The sequence below is a fragment of the Schistocerca serialis genome, chromosome 11 (genome assembly GCF_023864345.2).
Source record: "Schistocerca serialis cubense isolate TAMUIC-IGC-003099 chromosome 11, iqSchSeri2.2, whole genome shotgun sequence".
NCBI classification, from domain to species: domain Eukaryota; kingdom Metazoa; phylum Arthropoda; class Insecta; order Orthoptera; family Acrididae; genus Schistocerca; species Schistocerca serialis.
In genome coordinates, this window is record NC_064648.1 from 8,172,297 (window position 1) to 8,197,483 (window position 25,187).

The following is a 25,187-nucleotide window of genomic DNA, read 5'->3' on the forward strand; positions in this document are numbered from 1 at the left end:
CCGACTTAAGTACAAGATAACTGACTCTTCTTACTGACTATGCTTTGATCCAATCCTGTGACACTAGTTATAGATCCCGATGCTTCACTTCAGGTTTACTGCATCCCTCTGACCTTCTTGTTGACGATGAAACATAGAAATGGCACCGGAATTAAATACAATAGTCACAATGCCGACTTAAGTACAAGATAACTGACCCTTCTTACAGTCTATGTTTTGAACCATTCATGTGACACTAGTTATAGATTCCGATTCTTCACTTCAGGTTTACTGTATCCCTCTGACCTTCTTATGGACGTTGAAACACTGAAATTGCATCGGAATTATATACAAAAGGCAAATTGCCGACTTAAGTACATGAAAACAGACTCTTCTTACTGTCTATGATTTGAACCAGTCCTGTGACACTAGTTAAGAATTCCGATGCTTCACTTCAGGTTTACTGTATCCCTCTGACCTTCTTATTGACGATGAAACACAGAAATAGCATCGGAATTAAATACAAAAGGCACAACGCAACTTAACTACGAGGAAACTGACTCTTCTTACTGTCTATGTTTTGAACCATTCCTGTGACACTAGTTATAGATTCCGATGATTCACTTCAGGTCTAGTGTATCCCTCTGACCTTCTTATTGACGACGAAACACAGAAATTGCATCGGAATTAAATACAAAAGGCACAATGCCGACTTAAGTACAAGAAAACTGACTCTTCTTACTGTCTATATTTTGAACCATTCATGTGACACTAATTATAGTTTCCGATGCTTCACTTAAGGTTTACTGTATCCCTCTGACCTTCTTATTGTCGATGAAACAGAGAAATTGCTTCGGAATTAAATACAAAAAGCACAATGCCGACTTATGTACAAGAAAACTGACTCATCTTACTGTCTATGATTTAAACCATTCACGTGACACTAGTTATAGATTCCGATGCTTTACTCCTGGTTTACTGTATCCCTATGACCTTCTTATTGACGATGAATCACAGAAATTGCTTCGGAATTAAATACAAAAGGGACAATGCCGACTTAAGTACAAGAAAACTGACTCTTCTTACTGTCTATGTTTTGAACCATTCATGAGACACTAGTTATAGATTCCGATGCTTCACTTCAGTTTTATAGTAACCCTCTGACCTTCTTATTGACGATGAAACACAGAAATAACGCCGGAATTAAATACAAAATGCTCATCCGACTTAAGTACAAGAAACCTGACTCTTCTCACTGTCAATGTTTGAACCATTCCTGTGACACTAGTTATTGATTCCGATGCTTCACTTCAGGTTTACTGTATCCCTCTGACCTTTTTATTGACGATGAAACACAGAAATTGCATCGGAATTTAATACAAAAGGCACAATGCCGACGTAAGTACAAGAAAACTGACTCTTCTTACTGTCTATGTTTTGAACCATTCCTGTGACACTAGTTATAGATTCCGATGCTTCACTTCAGGTTTAATGTATCCCTCTGACCTTCTTATTGACGATGAAACACAGAAATTGCATCAGAATTAAATACAATTGGCACAATGCGGACTTAAGTACAAGATAACTGACTCTTCTTACTGTCTATGTTATGAACCATTCATGTGACACTAGTTATAGATTTCGATGCTTCACTTCAGGTTTACTGTATCCCTCTGACCTTTTTATTGACGATGAAACACAGAAATTGCATCGGAATTAAATACAAAAGGCACAAAGCCAACTTAAGTACAAGAAAACTGACTCTTCTTTCTGTCTATGTTTTTAACCATTCATGTGACACTAATTATAGTTCCGAAGCTTCACTTAAAGTTTACTGTATCCCTCTGACCTTCTTATTGTCGATGAAACAGAGATATTGTATCGGAATTAAATACAAAAGCCACAATGCCTAATTATGTACAAGAAAACTGACTCTTCTTACTGTCTATGTTTTCAACCATTCCTGTGACACTAGTTATAGATTCCGATGCTTCACTTTAGGTTTACTGTATATCTCTGACATTCTTATTGACGATGAAACATAGAAATTGAATCGGAATTAAATAAAAAAGGAACAATGCCGACTTAAGAACAACAAAACTGACTCTTCTTACTGTCTACGTTTTAAACAATTCATGTGACACTAGTTATACATTCCGATGCTTTACTCCAGGTTTACTGTATCCCTCTGACCATCTTATTGACGATGAAACACAGAAATTGCATCGGAATTAAATACAAAAGGCACAATGCCGACTTAAGTACAAGAAAACTGACTCTACTTACTGTCTATGTTTTGAACCATTCATGTGACACTAATTATAGTTTCCGATGCTTCACTTAAGGTTTACTGTATCCCTCTGACCTTCTTATTGTCGATGAAACAGAGAAATTGCGTCGGAATTAGATACAAAAGGCACAATGCCGACGTAAGTACAAGAAAACTGACTCTTCTCACGGTCAATGTTTGAACCATTCCTGTGACACTAGTTATTGATTCCGATGCTTCACTTCAGGTTTACTGTATCCCTCTGACCTTCTTATTGACGATGAAACACAGAAATTGCATCGGAATTAAATACAAAAGGCACAATGCCGACGTAAGTACAAGAAAACTGACTCTTCTTACTGTCTATGTTTTGAACCATTCCTGTGACATTAGTTATAGATTCCGATGCTTCACTTCAGGTTTAATGTATCCCTCTGACCTTCTTATTGACGATGAAACACAGAAATTGCATCAGAATTAAATACAATAGGCACAATGCGGACTTAAGTACAAGATAACTGACTCTTCTTACTGTCTATGTTATGAACCATTCCTGTGACACTAATTATAGATTCCGATGCTTCACGTCAGGTTTACTGTATCCCTCTGACCTTCTTATTGACGATGAAACACAGAAATTGAATCGGAGGTAAATACAAATGGCCCCATGCCGACTTAAGTACAAGAAAATTGACTCTTCTTACTGTCTATGATTTTAACCATTCATGTGACACTAGTTATAGATTCCGATGCTTCACTTCAGGTTTACTGTATCCCTCTCACCTTTTTATTGACGATGAAACACAGAAATTACATCGGATTTAAATACAAAAGGCACAAAGCCAACTTAAGTACAAGAAAACTGACTCTTCTTACTGTCTATATTTTTAACCATTCATGTGACTCTAGTTATAGATTGTGATGTCTCACTTCATGTTTACTGTATCCCTCTGACCTTTTTATTGACGATGAAACACAGAAATTGCATCGGAATTAAATACAAAAGGCACAATGCCGACTTAAGTACAAGAAAACTGACTCTTCTTACTGTCTATGTTTTGAACCATTCCTGTGACACTAGTTATAGATTCCGATTCTTCACTTCAGGTTTACTGTATCCCTCTGACCTTCTTATTGACGATGAAACACAGAAATTGCATCGGAATTAAATACAAAAGGCACAATGCCAACTTAAGTACAAGAACACTGACTCTTCTTACACTCTATGTTTTGAACCATTCATGTGACACTAATTATAGTTCCGATGCTTCACTTAAGGTTTACTGTATCCCTCTGACCTTCTTATTGTCGATGAAACAGAGAAATTGCATCGGAATAAAATACAAAAGCCACAATGCCTATTTATGTACAAGAAAACTGACTCTTCTTACTGTCTATGTTTTCAACCATTCCTGTGACACTAGTTATAGATTCCGATGCTTCACGTCAGGTTTACTGTATCCCTCTGACCTACTTATTGACGATGAAACACAGAAATTGCATCGGAAGTAAATACAAATGGCCCAATGCCGACTTAAGTACAAGAAAACTGACTCTTCTTACTGTCTATGATTTTAACCATTCATGTGACACTAGTTATAGATTCCGATGCTTCACTTCAGGTTTACTGTATCCCTCTGACCTTTTTATTGACTATGAAACACAGAAATTGCATCGGAATTAAATACAAAATTCACAAAGCCAACTTAAGAACAAGAAAACTGACTCTTCTTACTGTCTATGTTTTTAACCATTCATGTGACACTAGTTATAGATTGTGATGTCTCACTTCATGTTTACTGTATCCCTCTGACCTTTTTATTGACGATGAAACGCAGAAATTGCATCGGAATTAAATACAAAAGGCACAATGCCGACTTAAGTAGAAGAAAACTGACTCTTCTTACTGTCTATGTTTTGAACCATTCCTGTGACACTAGTTATAGATTCCGATTCTTCACTTCAGGTTTACTGTATCCCTCTGACCTTCTTATTGACGATGAAACACAGAAATTGCATCGGAATTAAATACAAAAGGCACAATGCCAACTTAAGTACAAGAAAACTGACTCTTCTTACTCTCTATTTTTGAACCATTCATGTGACACTAATTATAGTTCCATAGCTTCACTTAAAGTTTACTGTATGCCTCTGACCGTCTTATTGTCGATGAAACAGAGAAATTGCATCGGAATTAAATACAAAAGCCACAATGCCTATTTATGTACAAGAAAACTGACTCTTCGTACTGTCTATGTTTTCAAGCATTCCTGTGACACTAGTTATAGATTCCGATGCTTCACCTCAAGTTTACTGTATCCCTCTGACCTTCTTATTGAAGATGAAACACAGATATTGCATCGGAATTAAATACAAAAGGCACAATGCCGACTTAAGTACAAGAAAACTGACCCTTCTTACTGTCTATGTTTTGAACCATTCCTGTGACACTAGTTATAGATTCCGATGCTTCACTTATGGTTTACTGTATCCCTCTGACCTTCTTATTGACAATGAAACACAGAAATTGCATCGGAATTAATTACAAAAGGACAATGCCGACTTAAGTACAAGAAAACTGACTCTTCCTACAGTCTATGTTTTGAACCATTCCTGTGACACTAGTTATAGATTCCGATGCTTCAACTCAGGATTACTGTATCCCTCTGACCTTCTTATTGACGATGAAACACAGAAATTGCAACTTAATTAAATACAATAGGCACAATGCCGACTTAAGTACAAGAAAACTGACTCTTATTACTGTCTATGATTTGAACCATTCCTGTGACACTAGTTATAGATTCCGATGCTTCACTTCAGGTTTACTGTATCCCTCTGACCTTTTTATTGACGATGAAACAGAGAAATTGCATCGGAATTAAATACAAAAGCCACAATGCCTATTTATGTACAAGAAAACTGACTCTTCTTACTGTCTATGTTTTCAACCATTCCTGTGACACTAGTTATAGATTCCGATGCTTCACCTCAGGTTTACTGTATCCCTCTGACCTTCTTATTGACAATGAAACACAGAAATTGCATCGGAATTAATTACAAAAGGACAATGCCGACTTAAGTACAAGAAAACTGACTCTTCCTACAGTCTATGTTTTGAACCATTCCTGTGACACTAGTTATAGATTCCGATGCTTCACCTCAGGATTACTGTATCCCTCTGACTTTCTTATTGACGATGAAACACATAATTTGCATCGGAATTAAATACAATAGGCACAATGCCGACTTATGTAACCAGAAAACTGACTCATCTTACTGTCTATGTTTGAACCATTCATTTGACACTAGTTAGATATTCCGATGCTTCACTTCAGTTTTATAGTATCCCTCTGACGTTCTTATTGACGATGAAACACAGCAATAGCATCGGAATTAAATACAAAAAGCTCAATGCCGACATAAGTACAAGAAAACTGACTCTTCTTACTGTCTATGTTTTGAACCATTCCTGTGACACTAGTTGTAGATTCCGATGCTTCACTTCAGGTTTACTGTATCCCTCTGACCTTCTTATTGACGATGAAACACAGAAATTTCATCGGAATTAAACACAAAAGGCACAATGCCGACTAAAGTACAAGAAAACTGACCCTTCTTACTGTCTATATTATGAACCATTCATGTGACACTAGTTATAGATTCCGATGCTTCACATCAGGTTTACTGTATCCCTCTGACCTTCTTATTGACAATGAAACACAGAAATTGCATCGGAATTAAATACAAAAGGCCCAATGCCGACATAAGTACAAGAAAACTGACTCTTCTTACTGTCTATGTTTTTAACCATTCATGTTACACTAGTTATAGATTCCGATTCTTCACTTCAAGTTTACTATATCCCTCTAACCTTCTTATTGACGATGAAACACAGAAATTGCATCGGATTAAATACAAAATGCACAATGCCGACATAAGTACAAGAAAACTGACTCCTCTTACTGTCTATGATTTTAACCATTCATGTGACTCTAGTTATAGATTCCGATGCTTCACTTCAGGTTTATTGTATCCCTCTGACCTTTTTATTGACGATGAAACACAGAAATTGCATCGGAATTAAATACAAAAGGCACAATGCCGACTTAAGTACAAGAAAACTGACTCCTCTTACTGTCTATGTTTTTAACCATTCATGTGACACTAGTTATAGATTCCGATTCTTCACTTCAGGTGTACTGTATCCCTCTGACCTTCTTATTGTCGATGAAACAGAGAAATTGCATCGGAATTAAATACAAAAGCCACAATGCCAATTTATGTACAAGAAAACTGACTCTTCTTTTTGTCTATGTTTTCAACCATTCCTGTGACACTAGTTATAGATTCCGATGCTTCACCTCAGGTTTACTGTATCCCTCTGACCTTCTTATTGAAGACGAAACACAGGTATTGCATCGGAATTAAATACAAAAGGCACAATGCCGACTTAAGTACAAGAAAACTGACTCTTCTTACTGTCTATGCTTTGAACCATTCCTGTGACACTAGTTAAAGATTCCGATGCTTCACTTCACGTTTACTGTATCCCTCTGACACTCTTATTGACAATGAAACACAGAAATTGCATCGGAAATAATTACAAAAGGACAATGACGACTTAAGTACAAGAAAACTGACTCTTCTTACTGTCTATGTTTTGAACCATTCCTGTGACACTAGTTATAGATTCCGATGCTTCACCTCAGGATTACTGTATCCCTCTGACCTTCTTATTGACGATGAAACACAGAAATTGCAACGGAATTAAATACAAAAGGCACAATGCCGACTTAAGTACAAGATAACTGACTCTTCTTACTGTCTATATTATGAACCATTCATGTGACACTAATTATAGTTTCCGATGCTTCACTTAAGGTTTACTGTATCCCTTTGAACTTCTTATTGTCGATGAAACAGAGAAATTGCATCGGAATTAAATACGAAAGGCACAATGCCGACTTATGTAAAAGAAAACTTACTCATCTTACTGTCTATGTTTTGAACCATTCCTGTGAAACTAGTTATAGATTCCGATGCTTCACTTCAGGTTTACTGTATCCCTCTGACCTGCCTATTGATAATGAAACACAGAAATTGCATCGGATTAAATACAAAAGGCACAATGCCGACTTAAGTACAAGAAAACTGACTGTACTTACTCTCTATGTTTTTAACCATTCATGTGACACTAATTATAGTTTCCGATGCTTCACTTAAGGTTTACTGTATCCCTCTGACCTTCTCATTGTCGATGAAACGGAGAAATTGCGTCGGAATTAAATACAAAAGGCACAATGCCGACTTATGTAACAAGAAAACTGACTCATCTTACTGTCTATGTTTGAACCATTCATTTGACACTAGTTAGATATTCCAATGCTTCACTGCAGTTTTATAGTATCCCTCTGACGTTCTTATTGACGATGAAACACAGCAATAGCATCGGAATTAAATACAAAAAGCTCAATGCCGACATAAGTACAAGAAAACTGACTCTTCTTACTGTCTATGTTTTCAACCATTCCTGTGACACTAGTTATAGATTCCGATGCTTTACTTCAGGTTTACTGTATCTCTCTGACCTTCTTATTGACGATGAAACACAGAGAATGCATCGGAGTTAAATACAAAAGGCACAATGCCGACTTAAGTACAAGAAAACTGACTCTTCTTACAGTCTATTTTTTGAACCATTCCTGTGACACTAGTTATAGATTCCGATGCTTCACTTCAGGTTTACTGTATCCCTCTGACCTTTTTATTGACGATGAAACACAGAAATCCCATTGGAATTAAATACAAAAGGCACAATGTCGACTTAAGTACAAGAAAACTGACTCTTCTTACTGTCTATGTTTTGAACCATTCCTGTGACACTAGTTATAGATTCCTATGCTTCACCTCAGGATTACTGTATCCCTCTGACCTTCTTATTGACGATGAAACACAGAAATTGCTACGGAATTAAATACAAAACGTACAATGCCGACTTAAGTACATGAAAACTGACTCTTCTTACTGTCTATGTTTTAACCATTCCTGTGACACTAGTTGTAGATTCCGATGCTTCACTTCAGGTTTACTGTATCCCTCTGACCTTCTTATTGACGATGAAACACAGAAATTTCATCGGAATTAAACACAAAAGGCACAATGCCGACTAAAGTACAAGACAACTATCTCTTCTTACTGTCTATGTTTTCAACCATTTGTGTGACACTAGTTATAGATTCCTATGCTTCACCTCAGGATTACTGTATCCCTCTGACCTTGTTATTGACGATGAAACACAGAAATTGCAACGGAATTAAATACAAAAGGCACAATGCCGACTTATGTACAAGAAAACTGACTCTTCTTACTGTCTATATTATGAACCATTCATGTGACACTAGTTATAGATTCCGATGCTTCACATCAGGTTTACTGTATCCCTCTGACCTTCTTATTGACAATGAAACACAGAAATTGCATCGGAATTAAATACAAAAGGCCCAATGCCGACATAAGTACAAGAAAACTGACTCTTCTTACTGTCTATGTTTTTAACCATTCATGTTACACTAGTTATAGATTCCGATTCTTCACTTCAAGTTTACTATATCCCTCTAACCTTCTTATTGACGATGAAACACAGAAATTGCATCGGATTAAATACAAAAGGCACAATGCCGACATAAGTACAAGAAAACTGACTCTTCTTACTCTCTATGTTTTGAACCATTCATGTGACACTAATTATAGTTTCCGATGCTTCACTTAAGGTTTACTGTATCCCTCTGACCTTCTCATTGTCGATGAAACAGAGAAATTGCGTCGGAATTAAATACAAAAGGCACAATGCCGACTTATGTAACAAGAAAACTGACTCATCTTACTGTCAATGTTCGAACCATTCATTTGACACTAGTTATTGATTCCGATGCTTCACTTCAGGTTTACTGTATCCCTCGGACCTTCTTATTGACGATCAAACACAGAAATTGCATCGGAATTAAATACAAAAGGCACAATGCCGACTTAAGTACAAGAAAACTTACTCTTCTTACTGTCTATGTTTTGAACCATTCCTGTGACACTAGTTATAGATTCCAATGCTTCACTTCAGGTTTACTGTATTCCTCTGACCTTCTCATTGACGATGAAACACAGAAATTGCATCATAATTAAATACAATAGGCACAATGCGGACTTAAGTACAAGATAACTGACTCTTCTTAGTGTCTATGTTATGAACCATTCCTGTGACACTAATTATAGATTCCGATGCTTCACTTCAGGTTTACTGTATCCCTCTGACCTTTTTATTGACGATGAAACACAGAAATTGCATCGGAATTAAATACGAAAGGCACAATGCCGACTTAAGTACAAGAAAACTGACTCTTCTTACAGTCTATGTTTTGAACCATTCCTGATACACTAGTTATTGATTCCGATTCTTCACTTCAAGTTTACTATATCCCTCTGACCTTCTTATTGACGATGAAACAAAGAAATTGCATCGGAATTAAATACAAAAGGCACAATGCTGACTTAAGTACAAGAAAACTGACTCTACTTACTCTCTATGTTTTGAACCATTCATGTGACACTAATTATAGTTTCCGATGCTTCACTTAAGGTTTACTGTATCCCTCTGACCTTTTTATTGACGATGAAACACAGAAATCCCATTGGAATTAAATACAAAAGGCACAATGCCGACTTAAGTACAAGAAAACTGACTCTTCTTACTGTCTATGTTTTGAACCATTCCTGTGACACTAGTTATAGATTCCTATGCTTCACCTCAGGATTACTGTATCCCTCTGACCTTATTGACGATGAAACACAGAAATTGCTACGGAATTAGATACAAAAGGTACAATGCCGACTTAAGTACAAGAAAACTGACTCTTCTTACTGTCTATGTTTTGAACCATTCATGTGACACTAATTATAGTATCCGATGCTCACTTAAGGTTTACTGTGTCCCTCTGACCTTCATATTGTCGATGGAACAGAGATATTGCGTCGGAATTAAATACAAAAGGCACAATGCCGACTTATGTACAAGAAAACTGACTCTTCTTACTGTCTATGTTTTGAACCATTCCTGTGACACTAGTTATAGATTCCGATGCTTCACTTCATGTTTACTGTATTCCTCTGAACTTCTCATTGACGATTAAACACAGAAATTGCATCATAATTAAATACAATAATCACAATGAGGACTTAAGTACAAGAAAACTGACTCTTCTTACTGTCTATGTTTTTAACCATTCATGTGACACTAGATATAGATTCCGATGCTTCACTTCAGGTTTACTGTATCCCTCCGACCTTTTTATTGACGATGAAACACAGAAATTGCATCGGAATTAAATACAAAAGGCACAATGCCGACTTAAGTACAAGAAAACTGACTCTTCCTAATGTCTATGTTTTGAACTATTCCTGTGACACTAGTTATAAATTACGATGCTTCACTTCAGGTTTAATGTATCCCTCTGACCTTCTTATTGACGATGAAACACAGAAATTGCATCAGAATTAAATACAATAGGCACAATGCGGACTTAAGTACAAGGTAACTGACTCTTCTTACTGTCTATGTTATGAACCATTCCTGTGACACTAGTTATAGATTCCGATGCTTCACGTCAGGTTTACTGTATCCCTCTGACCTTCGTATTGACGATGAAACACAGAAATTGCATCGGAATTAAATACAAAAGGCACAATGCCGACTTAAGTACAAGAAAACTGACTCTTCTTACTGTCTATGTTTTGAACCATTCCTGTGACACTAGTTATAGATTCCGATGGTTCACTTCAGGTTTACTGTATTCCTGTGACCTTCTCATTGACGATGAAACACAGAAATTGCATCATAATTAAATACAATAGGCACAATGCGGACTTAAGTACAAGAAAACTGACTCTTCTTACTGTCTATGTTTTGAACCATTCCTGATACATTAGTTATAGATTCCGATTCTTCACTTCAAGTTTACTATATCCCTCTGACCTTCTTATTGACGATGAAACACAGAAATTGCATCGGAATTAAATACAAAAGGCACAATGCCGTCTTAAGTACAAGAAAACTGACTCTTCCTAATGTCTATGTTTTGAACCATTCCTGTGACACTAGTTGAAAATTCCGATGCTTCACATCAGGTTTAATGTATGCCTCTGACCTTCTTATTGACGATGAAACACAGAAATAGCATCAGAATTAAATACAATAGGCACAATGCGGACTTAAGTACAAGATAACTGACTCTTCTTACTGTCTATGTTATGAACCATTCCTGTGACACTAGTTATAGATTCCGATGCTTCACGTCAGGTTTACTGTATCCCTCTGACCTTCGTATGGACGATGAAACACAGAGATTGCATCGGAAGTAAATACAAATGGTCAATGCCGACTTAAGTACAAGAAAACTGACTCTTCTTACTGTCTATGTTTTTAACCATTCATGAGACACTAGTTATAGATTTCGATGCTTCACTTCAGGTTTACTGTATCCCTCTGACCTTTTTATTGACGATGAAACATTGAAATTGCATCGGAATTAAATACAAAAGGCACAATGCCGACTTAAGTAAAAGAAAACTGACTCTTCTTACTGTCTATGTTTTGAACCATTCATGTGACACTAATTATAGTTCTGATGCTTCACTTAAAGTTTACTGTATCCCTCTGACCTTCTTATTGTCGATGAAACAGAGAAATTGCATCGGAATTAAATACAGAAGGTACAATGCCTATTTGTGTAGAAGAAAACTGACTCTTCTTACTGTCTATGTTTCAACCATTCATGTGACACTAGTTATAGATTCCGATGCTTCACTTCAGGTTTACTGTATCCCTCTGACCTTCTTATTGATGATGAAACACAGAAATTTCACCGGAATTACACACAAAAGGCACAATGCCGACTTAAGTACAAGAAAACTATCTCTTCTTACTGTCTATGTTTTCAACCATTTGTGTGACACTAGTTATAGATTCCGATGCTTCACCTCAGGTTTACTGTATCCCTCTGACCTTCTTATTGAATATGAAACACAGAAATTGCATCGGAATTAATTACAAAAGGACAATGCCGACTTAAGTACAAGAAAACTGACTCTTCCTACAGTCTATGATTTGAAACATTCCTGTGACACTAGTTATAGATTCCGATGCTTCACCTCAGGATTACTGTATCCCTCTGACCTTGTTATTGACGATGAAACACAGAAATTGCAACGGAATTAAATACAAAAGGCACAATGCCGACTTTTGTAACAAGAAAACTGACTCATCTTACTGTCTATGTTTGAACCATTCATTTGACACTAGTTAGAGATTCCGATGCTTCACTTTAGTTTTATAGTATCCCTCTGACGTTCTTATTGACGATGAAACACAGAAATAGCATCGGTATTAAATACAAAAAGCTCAATGCCGACTTAAGTACAAGAAAACTGACTCTTCTTACTGTCTATGTTTTGAACCATTCCTGTGACACTAGTTATAGATTCCGATGCTTTACTTCAGGTTTACTGTATCTCTCTGACCTTCTTACTGACGATGAAATACAGAGAATGCATCGGAGATAAATACAAAAGGCACAATGCCGACTTAAGTAAAAGAAAACTGACTCTTCTTACTGTCTATGTTTTGAACCATTCCTGTGACACTAGTTATAGATTCTTATGCTTCACCTCAGGATTACTGTATCCCTCTGACCTTCTTATTGACGATGAAACACAGAAATTGCTACGGAATTAAATACAAAAGGTACAATGCCGACTGAAGTACAAGAAAACTGACTCTTCTTACTGTCTATGTTTTGAACCATTCATTTGACACTAGTTAGAGATTCCGATGCTTCACTTCAGTTTTATAGTATCCCTCTGACCTTCGTATTGACGATGAAACACAGAAATAGCATCGGAATTAAATTCAAAAGGCTCAATGCCGACTTAAGTACAAGAAAACTGACTCTTCGCACTGTCAATGTTTGAACCATTCCTGTGACACTAGTTATTGATTCCTATGCTTCACTTCAGGTTTACTGTATCCCTCTGACCTTCTTATTGACGATCAAACACAGAAATTGCATCGGAATTAAATACAAAAGGCACAATGCCGACTTAAGTACAAGAAAACTGACTCTTCTTACTGTCTATGTTTTGAACCATTCCTGTGACACTAGTTATAGATTCCGATGCTTCACTTCAGGTTTACTGTATTCCTCTGACCTTCTCATTGACGATGAAACACAGAAATTGCATCATAATTAAATACAATAGGCACAATGCGGACTTAAGTACAAGATAACTGACTCTTCTTAGTGTCTATGTTATGAACCATTCCTGTGACACTAATTATAGATTCCGATGCTTCACTTCAGGTTTACTGGATCCCTCTGACCTTCTTATTGACGATGAAACACAGAAATTGCATCGGAAGTAAATACAAACTGCCCAATGCCGACTTATGTACAAGAAAACTGACTCTTCTTACTGTCTATGTTTGAACCATTCATGTGACACTAGTTATAGATTCCGATGCTTCACTTCAGTTTTACTGTATCCCTCTGACCTTCTGATTGACGATCAAACACAGAAATTGCATCGGAATTAAATACAAAAGGCACAATGCCGACTAAGTACAAGAAAACTGACTCTTCTTACTGTCTATGTTTTGAACCATTCCTGTGACACTAGTTATAGATTCCGATGCTTCACTTAAGGTTTACTGTATCTCTCTGACCTTCTTATTGACGATGAAACACAGAGAATGCATCGGAGTTAAATACAAAAGGCTTAATGCCGACTTAAGTACAAGAAAACTGACTCTTCTTACAGTCTATGTTTTGAACCATTCCTGTGACACTAGTTATAGATTCCGATGCTTCACTTCACGTTTACTATATCCCTCTGACCTTTTTATTGACGATGAAACACAGAAATCCCATCGGAATTAAATACAAAAGGCACAATGCCGACTTAAGTACAAGACAACTGACTCTTCTTACTGTCTATGTTTTGAACCATTCCTGTGACACTAGTTATAGATTCCGATTCTTCACTTCAAGTTTACCATATCCCTCTGACCTTCTTATTGACGATGAAACACAGAAATTGCATCGGAATTAAATACAAAAGGCACAATGCCGACTTAAGTACACGAAAACTGACTCTTCTTACTGTCTGTGTTTTGAACCATTCCTGATACACTAGTTATAGATTCCGATTCTTCACTTCAAGTTTACTATATCCATCTGACCTTCTTATTGACGATGAAACACAGAAATTGCATCGGAATTAAATACAAATGGTCAATGCCGACTTAAGTACAAGAAAACTGACTCTTCTTACTGTCTATGTTTTGAACCATTCCTGTGACACTAGTTATAGATTCCGATGCTTCACTTCAGGTTTACTGTATTCCTCTGACCTTCTCATTGACGATGAAACACAGAAATTGCATCATAATTAAATACAATAGGCACAATGCGGACTTAAGTACAAGATAACTGACTCTTCTTAGTGTCTATGTTATGAACCATTCCTGTGACACTAATTATAGATTCCGATGCTTCACTTAAGGTTTACTGTATCCCTCTCACCTTATTGACGAAGAAACACAGAAATTGCATCGGAATTAAATACAAAAGGCACAACGCCGACTTAAGTGCAACTAAACTGAATCTTCTTACTGTCTACGTTTTAAACCATTCATGTGACACTAGTTATAGATTCCGATGCTTTACTCCAGGTTTACTGTATCACTCTGACCTTCTTATTGACGATGAAACACAGAAATTGCATCGGAATTAAATACAAAAGGCACAATGCCGATTTAAGTACAAGAAAACTGACTCTTCTTACTGTCTATGTTTTGAACCATTCCTGTGACACTAGTTATAGATTCCGATTCTTCACTTCAGGTTCACTCTATTCCTCTGACCTTCTTATTGACGATGAAACACAGAAATTGCATCGTAATTAAATACAAATGGCACAATGCAGTCTTAAGTGCAAGAAAACTGACTCTTCTTACTGTCTATGTTTTGAACAATTCCTGTAACACTAGTTATAGATTCCGATGCTTTACTCCAGGTGTACTGTATCCCTATGACCTTCTTATTGACGATGAATCACAGAAATTGCTTCGGAATTAAATACAAAAGGCACAATGCCGACTTAAGTACAAGATAACTGACTCTTCTTACTGTCTATATTTTGAACCATTCATGTGACACTAGTTATAGATTCCGATGCTTCACTTCAGGTTTGCTGTATCCCTCTGACCTTCTTATTGACGATGAAACATAGAAATTGAATCGGAATTAAATAGAAAAGGAACAATGCCGACTTAAGAACCACAAAACTAACTCTTCTTACTGTCTACGTTTTAAACCATTCATGTGACACTAGTTATACATTCCGATGCTTTACTCCAGGTTTACTGTATCCCTCTGACCTTCTTATTGACGAAGAAACACAGAAATTGCATCGGAATTAAATACAAAAGGCACAATGCCGACTTAAGAACAAGAAAACTGACTCTTCTTACTGTCTATGTTTTGAACCATTCATGTGACACTAGTTATAGATTCTGATGCTTCACTTCAGGTTTACTGTATCCCTCTGACCTTCTAATTGACGATGAAAGACAGAAATTATATCGGAATTAAATACAAAAGGCACAACGCCGACTTAAGTACAAGAAATCTGACTCTTCTTACAGTGTATGTTTTGAACCATTCCTGTGACACTATTTATAGATTCCAATGGTTCACTTCAGGTTTACTGTATCCCTCTGACCTTCTTATTGACGATGAAACACAGAAATTGGATCGGAATTAAATACAAAAGGCACAATGCCGACTTAAGTACAATAAAACTGACTCTTCTACTGTCTATGTTTTGAACCATACCTGTGACACTAGTTATAGATTCCGATGCTTCACTTCAGGTTTACTGTATCCCTCTGACCTTCTTATTGAAGATGAGACACAGATATTGCATCGGAATTAAATACAAAAGGCACAATGCCGACTTATGTTCAAGAAAACGGACTCTTCTTACTGTCTATGTTTTGAACCATTCCTGTGACACTACATATAGATTCCGATGCTTCACTTCAGGTTTACTGTATCCCTCTGACCTTCCTGTTGACAATGAAACGCAGAAATCACATCGGAATTAAATACAACCGCACAATGCCGACTTGAGTACAAGAAAACTGACTCTTCTTACTGTCAATGTTTGAACCATTCATGTGACACTAGTTATAGATTCCGATGCTTCACTTCAGGTATACTGTATCTATCTGACCGTCTTATTGACGATGAAACACAGAAATTGCATTGGAATTAAATACAAAAGGCCCAATGCCGACTTAAGTACAAGAAAACTGACTCTTCTTACTGTCTATGTTTTTAACCATTCATGTGACACTAGTTATAGATTTCGATGCTTCACTTCAGGTTTACTGTATCCCTCTGACCTTTTTATTGACGATGAAACACAGAAATTGCATCGGAATTAAATACAAAATGCACAATGCCGACTTAAGTACAAGAAAACTGACTCTTCTTACTGTCTATGTTTTGAACCATTCATGTGACACTAATTATAGATTCCGATTCTTCACTTCAGGTTTACTGTATCCCTCTGACCTTCTTATTGACGATGAAACACAGAAATTGCATCGGAATTAAATACAAAAGGCACAATGCCGACTTAAGTACAAGATAACTGACTCTTCTTACTGTCTACGTTATGAACCATTCCTGTGACACTAGTTATAGATTCCGATGGTTCACTTCAGGTTTACTGTATCCCTCTGACCTTCTTATTGACGATGAATACAGAAATGGCACCGGAATTGAATATAAAAGGCACAATGCCGACTTAAGTACAACAAAACTGACTCTTCTTACTGTCTACGATTTAAACCATTCATGTGACACTAGTTATAGATTCCGATGCTTTACTCCAGGTTTACTGTATCCCTCTGACCTTCTTATTGACGATGAAACACAGAAATTGCATCGGAATTAAATACAAAAGGCACAATGCCGACTTAAGTACAAGAAAACTGACTTCTTACTGTCTATGTTTTGAACCATTCATGTGACACTAGTTATAGATTCCGATGCTTCACTTCAGGTTCACTGTATTCCTCTGACCTTCTAGTTGACGATGAAACACAGAAATTATAACGGAATTAAATATAAAAGGCACAACGCCGACTTAAGTACAAGAAATCTGACTCTTCTTACAGTCTATGATTTGAACCATTCCTGTGACACTAGTTATAGATTCCGATGCTTCACTTCAGGTTTACTGTATCCCTCTGACCTTCATATTGACGATGAAACACAGAAATTCCATCGGAATTAAATACAAAAGGCACAATGACGACTTAAGTACAAGACAACTGACTCTTCTTACTGTCTATGTTTTGAACCATTCCTGTGACACTAGTTATAGATACTGAGGCTTCACTTCAGGTTTACTGTATCCCTCTGCCCTTCTTATTGACGATGAAACACAGAAATTGGATCGGAATTAAATACAAAGGGCACAATGCCGACTTAAGTACAATAAAACTGACTCTTCTACTGTCTATGATTTGAACCATACCTGTGACACTAGTTATAGATTCCGATGCTTCACTTCAGGTTTACTGTATCCCTCTGACCTTCTTATTGAAGATGAGACACAGATATTGCATCGGAATTAAATACAAAAGGCACAATGCCGACTTATGTTCAAGAAAACGGACTCTTCTTACTGTCTATGTTTTGAACCATTCCTGTGACACTACATATAGATTCCGATGCTTCACTTCAGGTTTACTGTATCCCTCTGCCCTTCCTATTGACAATGAAACGCAGAAATCACATCGGAATTAAATACAAACGCACAATGCCGACTTGAGTACAAGAAAACTGACTCTTCTTACTGTCAATGTTTGAACCATTCATGTGACACTAGTTATAGATTCCGATGCTTCACTTCAGGTATACTATATCCCTCTGACCTTTTTATTGACGATGAAACACAGAAATTGCATCGGAATTAAATACAAAAGGCACAATGCCGACTTAAGTACAAGTAAACTGACTCTTCTTACTGTCTATGTTTTGAACCATTCATGTGACACTAGTTATAGATTCCGATGCTTCACTTCAGGTTTACTGTATCCCTCTGACCTTCTTATTGACGATGAAACATAGAAATTGAATCGGAATTAAATAGAAAAGGAACAATGCCGACTTAAGAACAACAAAACTAACTCTTCTTACTGTCTACGTTTTAAACCATTCATGTGACACTAGTTATACATTCCGATGCTTTACTCCAGGTTTACTGTATCCCTCTGACCTTCTTATTGACGATGAAACACAGAAATTGCATCGGAATTAAATACAAAAGGCACAATGCCGACTTAAGTACAAGAAAACTGACTTCTTACTGTCTATGTTTTGAACCATTCATGTGACACTAGTTATAGATTCCGATGCTTCACTTCAGGTTCACTGTATTCCTCTGACCTTCTAGTTGACGATGAAACACAGAAATTATAACAGAATTAAATATAAATGGCACAACGCCGACTTAAGTACAAGAAATCTGACTCTTCTTACAGTCTATGATTTGAACCATTCCTGTGACACTAGTTATAGATTCCGATGCTTCACTTCAGGTTTACTGTATCCCTCTGACCTTCTTATTGACGACGAAACATAGAAAATGCATCGGAATTAAATAGAAAAGGAACAATGCCGACTTAAGAACCAGAAAACTGACTCTTCTTACTGTCTACGTTATGAACCCTTCTTGTGACACTTGTTATAGATTCCGATGCTTCACTTCAGGTTTACTGTATCCCTATGACCTTCTTATTGACGATGAATCACAGAAATTGCTTCGGAATTAAATACAAAAGGCACAATGCCGACTTAAGCACAAGAAAACTGACCCTTCTTACTGTCTATGTTTTGAACCATTCCTGTGACACTAGTTATACATTCAGATGCTTCACTTATGGTTTACTGCATCCCTCTGACCTTATTTTCGATGAAACATAGAAATATCATCGGAATTAAATAGAAAAGGGACAATGCCGACTTAAGAACAAGAAAACTGACTTTTCTCACTGTCTATGCTTTCATCCATTCCTGTGACACTAGTTATAGATTCCGATGCTTCACTTCAGGTTTACTGTATCCCTCTGACCTTCTTATTGAAGATGAAACACAGATATTGCATCGGAATTAAATACAAAAGGCACAATGCCGACTTATGTTCAAGAAAACGGACTCTTCTTACTGTATATGTTTTGAACCATTCCTGTGACACTACATTTAGATTCCGATGCTTCACTTCAGGTTTACTGTATCCCTCTGACCATCCTATTGACAATGAAACGCAGAAATCACATCGGAATTAAATACAACCGTACAATGCCGACTTGAGTACAAGAAAACTGACTCTTCTTACTGTCAATGATTGAACCATTCATGTGACACTAGTTATAGATTCCAATGCTTCACTTCAGGTATACTGTATCACTCTGACCTTCTTATTGACGATGAAACACAGAAATTGCATCGGAATTAAATACAAAAGGCACAATGCCGATTTAAGTACAAGAAAACTGACTCTTCTTACTGTCTATGTTTTTAACCATTCATGTGACACTAGTTATAGATTTCGATGCTTCACTTCAGGTTTACTGTATCCCTCTGACCTTTTTATTGACGATGAAACACAGAAATTGCATCGGAATTAAATACAAAAGGCACAATGCCGACTTAAGTACAAGAAAACTGACTCTTCTTACTGTCTATGTTTTGAACCATTCATGTGACACTAATTATAGATTCCGATGCTTCACTTAAGGTTTACTGTATCCCTCTCACCTTCTTATTGACGAAGAAACACAGAAATTGCATCGGAATTAAATACAAAAGGCACAACGCCGACTTAAGTACAACAAAACTGAATCTTCTTACTGTCTACGTTTTAAACCATTCCTGTGACACTAGTTATAGATTCCGATTCTTCACTTAAGGTTTACTGTATCCCTCTCACCTTCTTATTGACGAAGAAACACAGAAATTGCATCGGAATTAAATACAAAAGGCACAACGCCGACTTAAGTACAACAAAACTGACTCTTCTTACTGTCTACGTTTTAAACCATTCATGTGACACTAGTTATAGATTCCGATGCTTTACTCCAGGTTTACTGTATCACTCTGACCTTCATATTGACGATGAAACACAGAAATTGCATCGGAATTAAATACAAAAGGCACAATGCCGACTTGAGTACAAGAAAACTGACTCTTCTTATTGTCAATGTTTGAACCATTCATGTGACACTAGTTATAGATTCCGATGCTTCACTTCAGGTATACTGTATCCCTCTGACCTTTTTATTGACGATGAAACATAGAAATTGATTCGGAATTAAATAGAAAAGGAACAATGCCGACTTAAGAACAACAAAACTAACTCTTCTTACTGTCTACGTTTTAAACCATTCATGTGACACTAGTTATATATTCCGATGCTTTACTCCAGGTTTACTGTATCCCTCTGACCTTCTTATTGACGATGAAACACAGAAATTGCATCGGAATTAAATACAAAAGGCACAATGCCGACTTAAGTACAAGAAAACTGACTTCTTACTGTCTATGTTTTGAACCATTCATGTGACACTAGTTATAGATTCCGATGCTTCACTTCAGGTTCACTGTATTCCTCTGACCTTCTAGTTGACGATGAAACACAGAAATTATAACGGAATTAAATATAAAAGGCACAACGCCGACTTAAGTACAAGAAATCTGACTCTTCTTACAGTCTATGATTTGAACCATTCCTGTGACACTAGTTATAGATTCCGATGCTTCACTTCAGGTTTACTGTATCCCTCTGACCTTCATATTGACGATGAAACACAGAAATTCCATCGGAATTAAATACAAAAGGCACAATGCCGACTTAAGTACAAAAAAACTGACTCTTCTTACTGTCTATGTTTTGAACCATTCATGTGACACTAGTTATAGATTCCGATGCTTCACTTCAGGTTCACTGTATTCCTCTGACCTTCTTATTGACGATGAAATACAGAAATTGCATCGGAATTAAATACAAAAGGCACAATGCCGACTTATGTTCAAGAAAACGGACTCTTCTTACTGTCTATGTTTTGAACCATTCCTGTGACACTACATATAGATTCCGATGCTTCACTTCAGGTTTACTGTATCCCTCTGACCTTCCTATTGACAATGAAACGCAGAAATCACATCGGAATTAAATACAAACGCGCAATGCCGACTTGAGTACAAGAAAACTGACTCTTCTTACTGTCAATGTTTGAACCATTCATGTGACACTAGTTATAGATTCCAATGCTTCACTTCAGGTATACTGTATCCCTCTCACCTTCTTATTGACGAAGAAACACAGAAATTGCATCGGAATTAAATACTAAAGGCACAACGCCGACTTAAGTACAACAAAACTGACTCTTCTTACTGTCTACGTTTTAAACCATTCATGTGACACTAGTTATAGATTCCGATGCTTTACTCCAGGTTTACTGTATCACTCTGACCTTCTTATTGACGATGAAACACAGAAATTGCATCGGAATTAAATGCAAAAGACACAATGCCGATTTAAGTACAAGAAAACTGACTCTTCTTACTGTCTATGTTTTGAACCATTCCTGTGACACTAGTTATAGATTCCGATTTTTCACTTCAGGTTCACTCTATTCCTCTGACCTTCTTATTGACGATGAAACACAGAAATTGCATCGTAATTAAATACAAAAGGCACAATGCAGTCTTAAGTGCAAGAAAACTTACTCTTCTTACTGTCTATGATTTGAACAATTCCTGTAACACTAGTTATAGATTCCGATGCTTCACTTCAGGTTTACTGTATCCCTCTGACCTAATTGACGATGAAACACAGAAATTGCATCGGAATTAAATACAAAATGCAAAATGCCGACATAAGTACAATAAAACTGACTCTTCTTACTGTCTATGTTATGAATCATTCCTGTGACACTAGTTATGGATTCCGATGCTTCACTTCAGGTTAACTGTATCCCTCTGACCTTCTTATGGACGTTGAAACACTGAAATTTCATCGGAATTATATACAAAAGGCACAATGCCGACTTAAGTACAAGAAAACTGACTCTTCTTACTGTCTATGATTTAAATCATTCACGTGACACTAGTTATACATTCCGATGCTTTACTCCAGGTGTACTGTATCCCTATGACCTTCTTATTGACGATGAATCACAGAAATTGCTTCGGAATTAAATACAAGAGGCACAATGCCGACTTAAGTACAAGATAACTGACTCTTCTTACTGTCTATGTTTCGAACCAATCATGTGACACTAGTTATAGATTCCGATGCTTCACTTCAGGTTTACTGTATCCCTCTGACCTTCTTATTGACGATGAAACATAGAAATTGAATCGGAATGAAATAGAAAAGAACAATGCCGACTTAAGAACAACAAAACTAACTCTTCTTACTGTCTACGTTTTAAACCATTCATGTGACACTAGTTATACATTCCGATGCTTTACTCCAGGTTTACTGTATCCCTCTGAACTTCTTATTGACGATGAAACACAGAAATTGCATCGGAATTAAATACAAAAGGCACAATGCCGACTTAAGTACAAGAAAACTGACTTCTTACTGTCTATGTTTTGAACCATTCATGTGACACTAGTTATAGATTCCGATGCTTCACTTCAGGTTCACTGTATTCCTCTGACCTTCTTATTGACGATGAAACACAGAAATTACATCGGAATTAAATACAAAAGGCACAATGCAGACTTAAGTGCAAGAAAACTGACTCTTCTTACTGTCTATGTTTTGAACCATTCATGTGACACTAGTTATAGATTCCGATGCTTCACTTCAGGTTCACTGTATTCCTCTGACCTTCTTATTGACGATGAAACACAGAAATTACATCGGAATTAAATACAAAAGGCACAATGCAGACTTAAGTGCAAGAAAACTGACTCTTCTTACTGTCTATGTTTTGAACCATTCCTGTGACACTAGTTATAGATCCCGATGCTTCACTTCAGGTTTACTGTATCCCTCTGACCTTCTTATGGTCGATGAAACATAGAAATATCATCGGAATTAAATAGAAAACTGACAATGCCGACTTAAGAACAAGAAAACTGACTCTTCTTACTGTCTATGATTTGAACCCTTCCTGTGACACTAGTTATAGATTCCGACACTTCACTTCAGGTTTACTGTATCCCTCTGACCTTCTTATTGACGATGAAACACAGAAATTGCATCGCAATTAAATACAAAAGGCACAATGCAGACTTAAGTACAAGATAACTGACTCTTCTTACAGTCAATGTTTTGAACCATTCATGTGACACTAGTTATAGATTCCGATGCTTCACTTCAGGTTTACTGTCTCCCTCTGACCTTCATATTGACGATGAAACACAGAAATTCCATCGGAATTAAATACAAAAGGCACAATGCCGACTTAAGTACAAGAAAACTGACTCTTCTTACTGTCTATGTTTTGAACCATTCATGTGACACTAGTTATAGATTCCGATGCTTCACTTCAGGTTCACTGTATTCCTCTGACCTTCATATTGACGATGAAATACAGAAATTGCATCGGAATTAAATACAAAAGGCACAATGCAGACTTAAGTACAAGAATACTGACTCTTCTTACTGTCTATGTTTTGAACCATTCATGTGACACTAATTATAGATTCCGATGCTTCACTTAAGGTTTACTGTATCCCTCTCACCTTCTTATTGACGAAGAAACACAGAAATTGCATCGGAAATAAATACAAAAGGCACAATGCAGACTTAAGTACAAGAAAACTGACTCTTCTTACTGTCTATGTTTTGAACAATTCCTGTAACACTAGTTATAGATTCCGATGCTTCACTTCAGGTTTACTGTATCCCTCTGACCTAATTGACGATGAAACACAGAAATTGCATCGGAATTAAATACAAAAGGCAAAATGCCGACATAAGTACAATAAAACTGACTCTTCTTACTGTCTATGTTATGAATCATTCCTGTGACACTAGTTATGGATTCCGATGCTTCACTTCAGGTTAACTGTATCCCTCTGACCTTCTTATGGACGTTGAAACACTGAAATTTCATCGGAATTATATACAAAAGGCACAATGCCGACTTAAGTACAAGAAAACTGACTCTTCTTACTGTCTATGTTTTGAACCATTCCTGTGACACTAGTTATAAATTCCGATGCATCAGTTCAGGATTACTGTATCCCTATGACATTCTTATTTACGATGAAACACAGAAATTGCATCGTAATTAAATACAAAAGGCACAACGCCGACGTAAGTACAAGAAAACTGACTCTTCTTACTGACTATGATTTGACCCAATGCTGTGACACTAGTTATAGATCCCGATGCTTCACTTCAGGTTTACTGCATCCCTCTGACCTTCTTATTGACGATGAAACACAGAAATTGCATCGGAATTAAATACAAAAGGCACAATGCCGACTTAAGTACAATAAAACTGACTCTTCGTACTGTCTATGTTTTGAACCATTCCTGTGACACTAGTTATTGATTCCGATGCTTCACATCAGGTTTACTGTATCCCTCTGACCTTCTTATTGACGATGAATCACAGAAATTGCACCGGAATTAAATACAAAAGGCACAATGCCGACTTAAGTACAACAAAACTGACTCTTCTTACTGTCTATGATTTAAACCATTCATGTGACACTAGTTATAGATTCCGATGCATTACTCAAGGTTTACTGCATCCCTATGACCTTCTTATTGACGATGAAACACA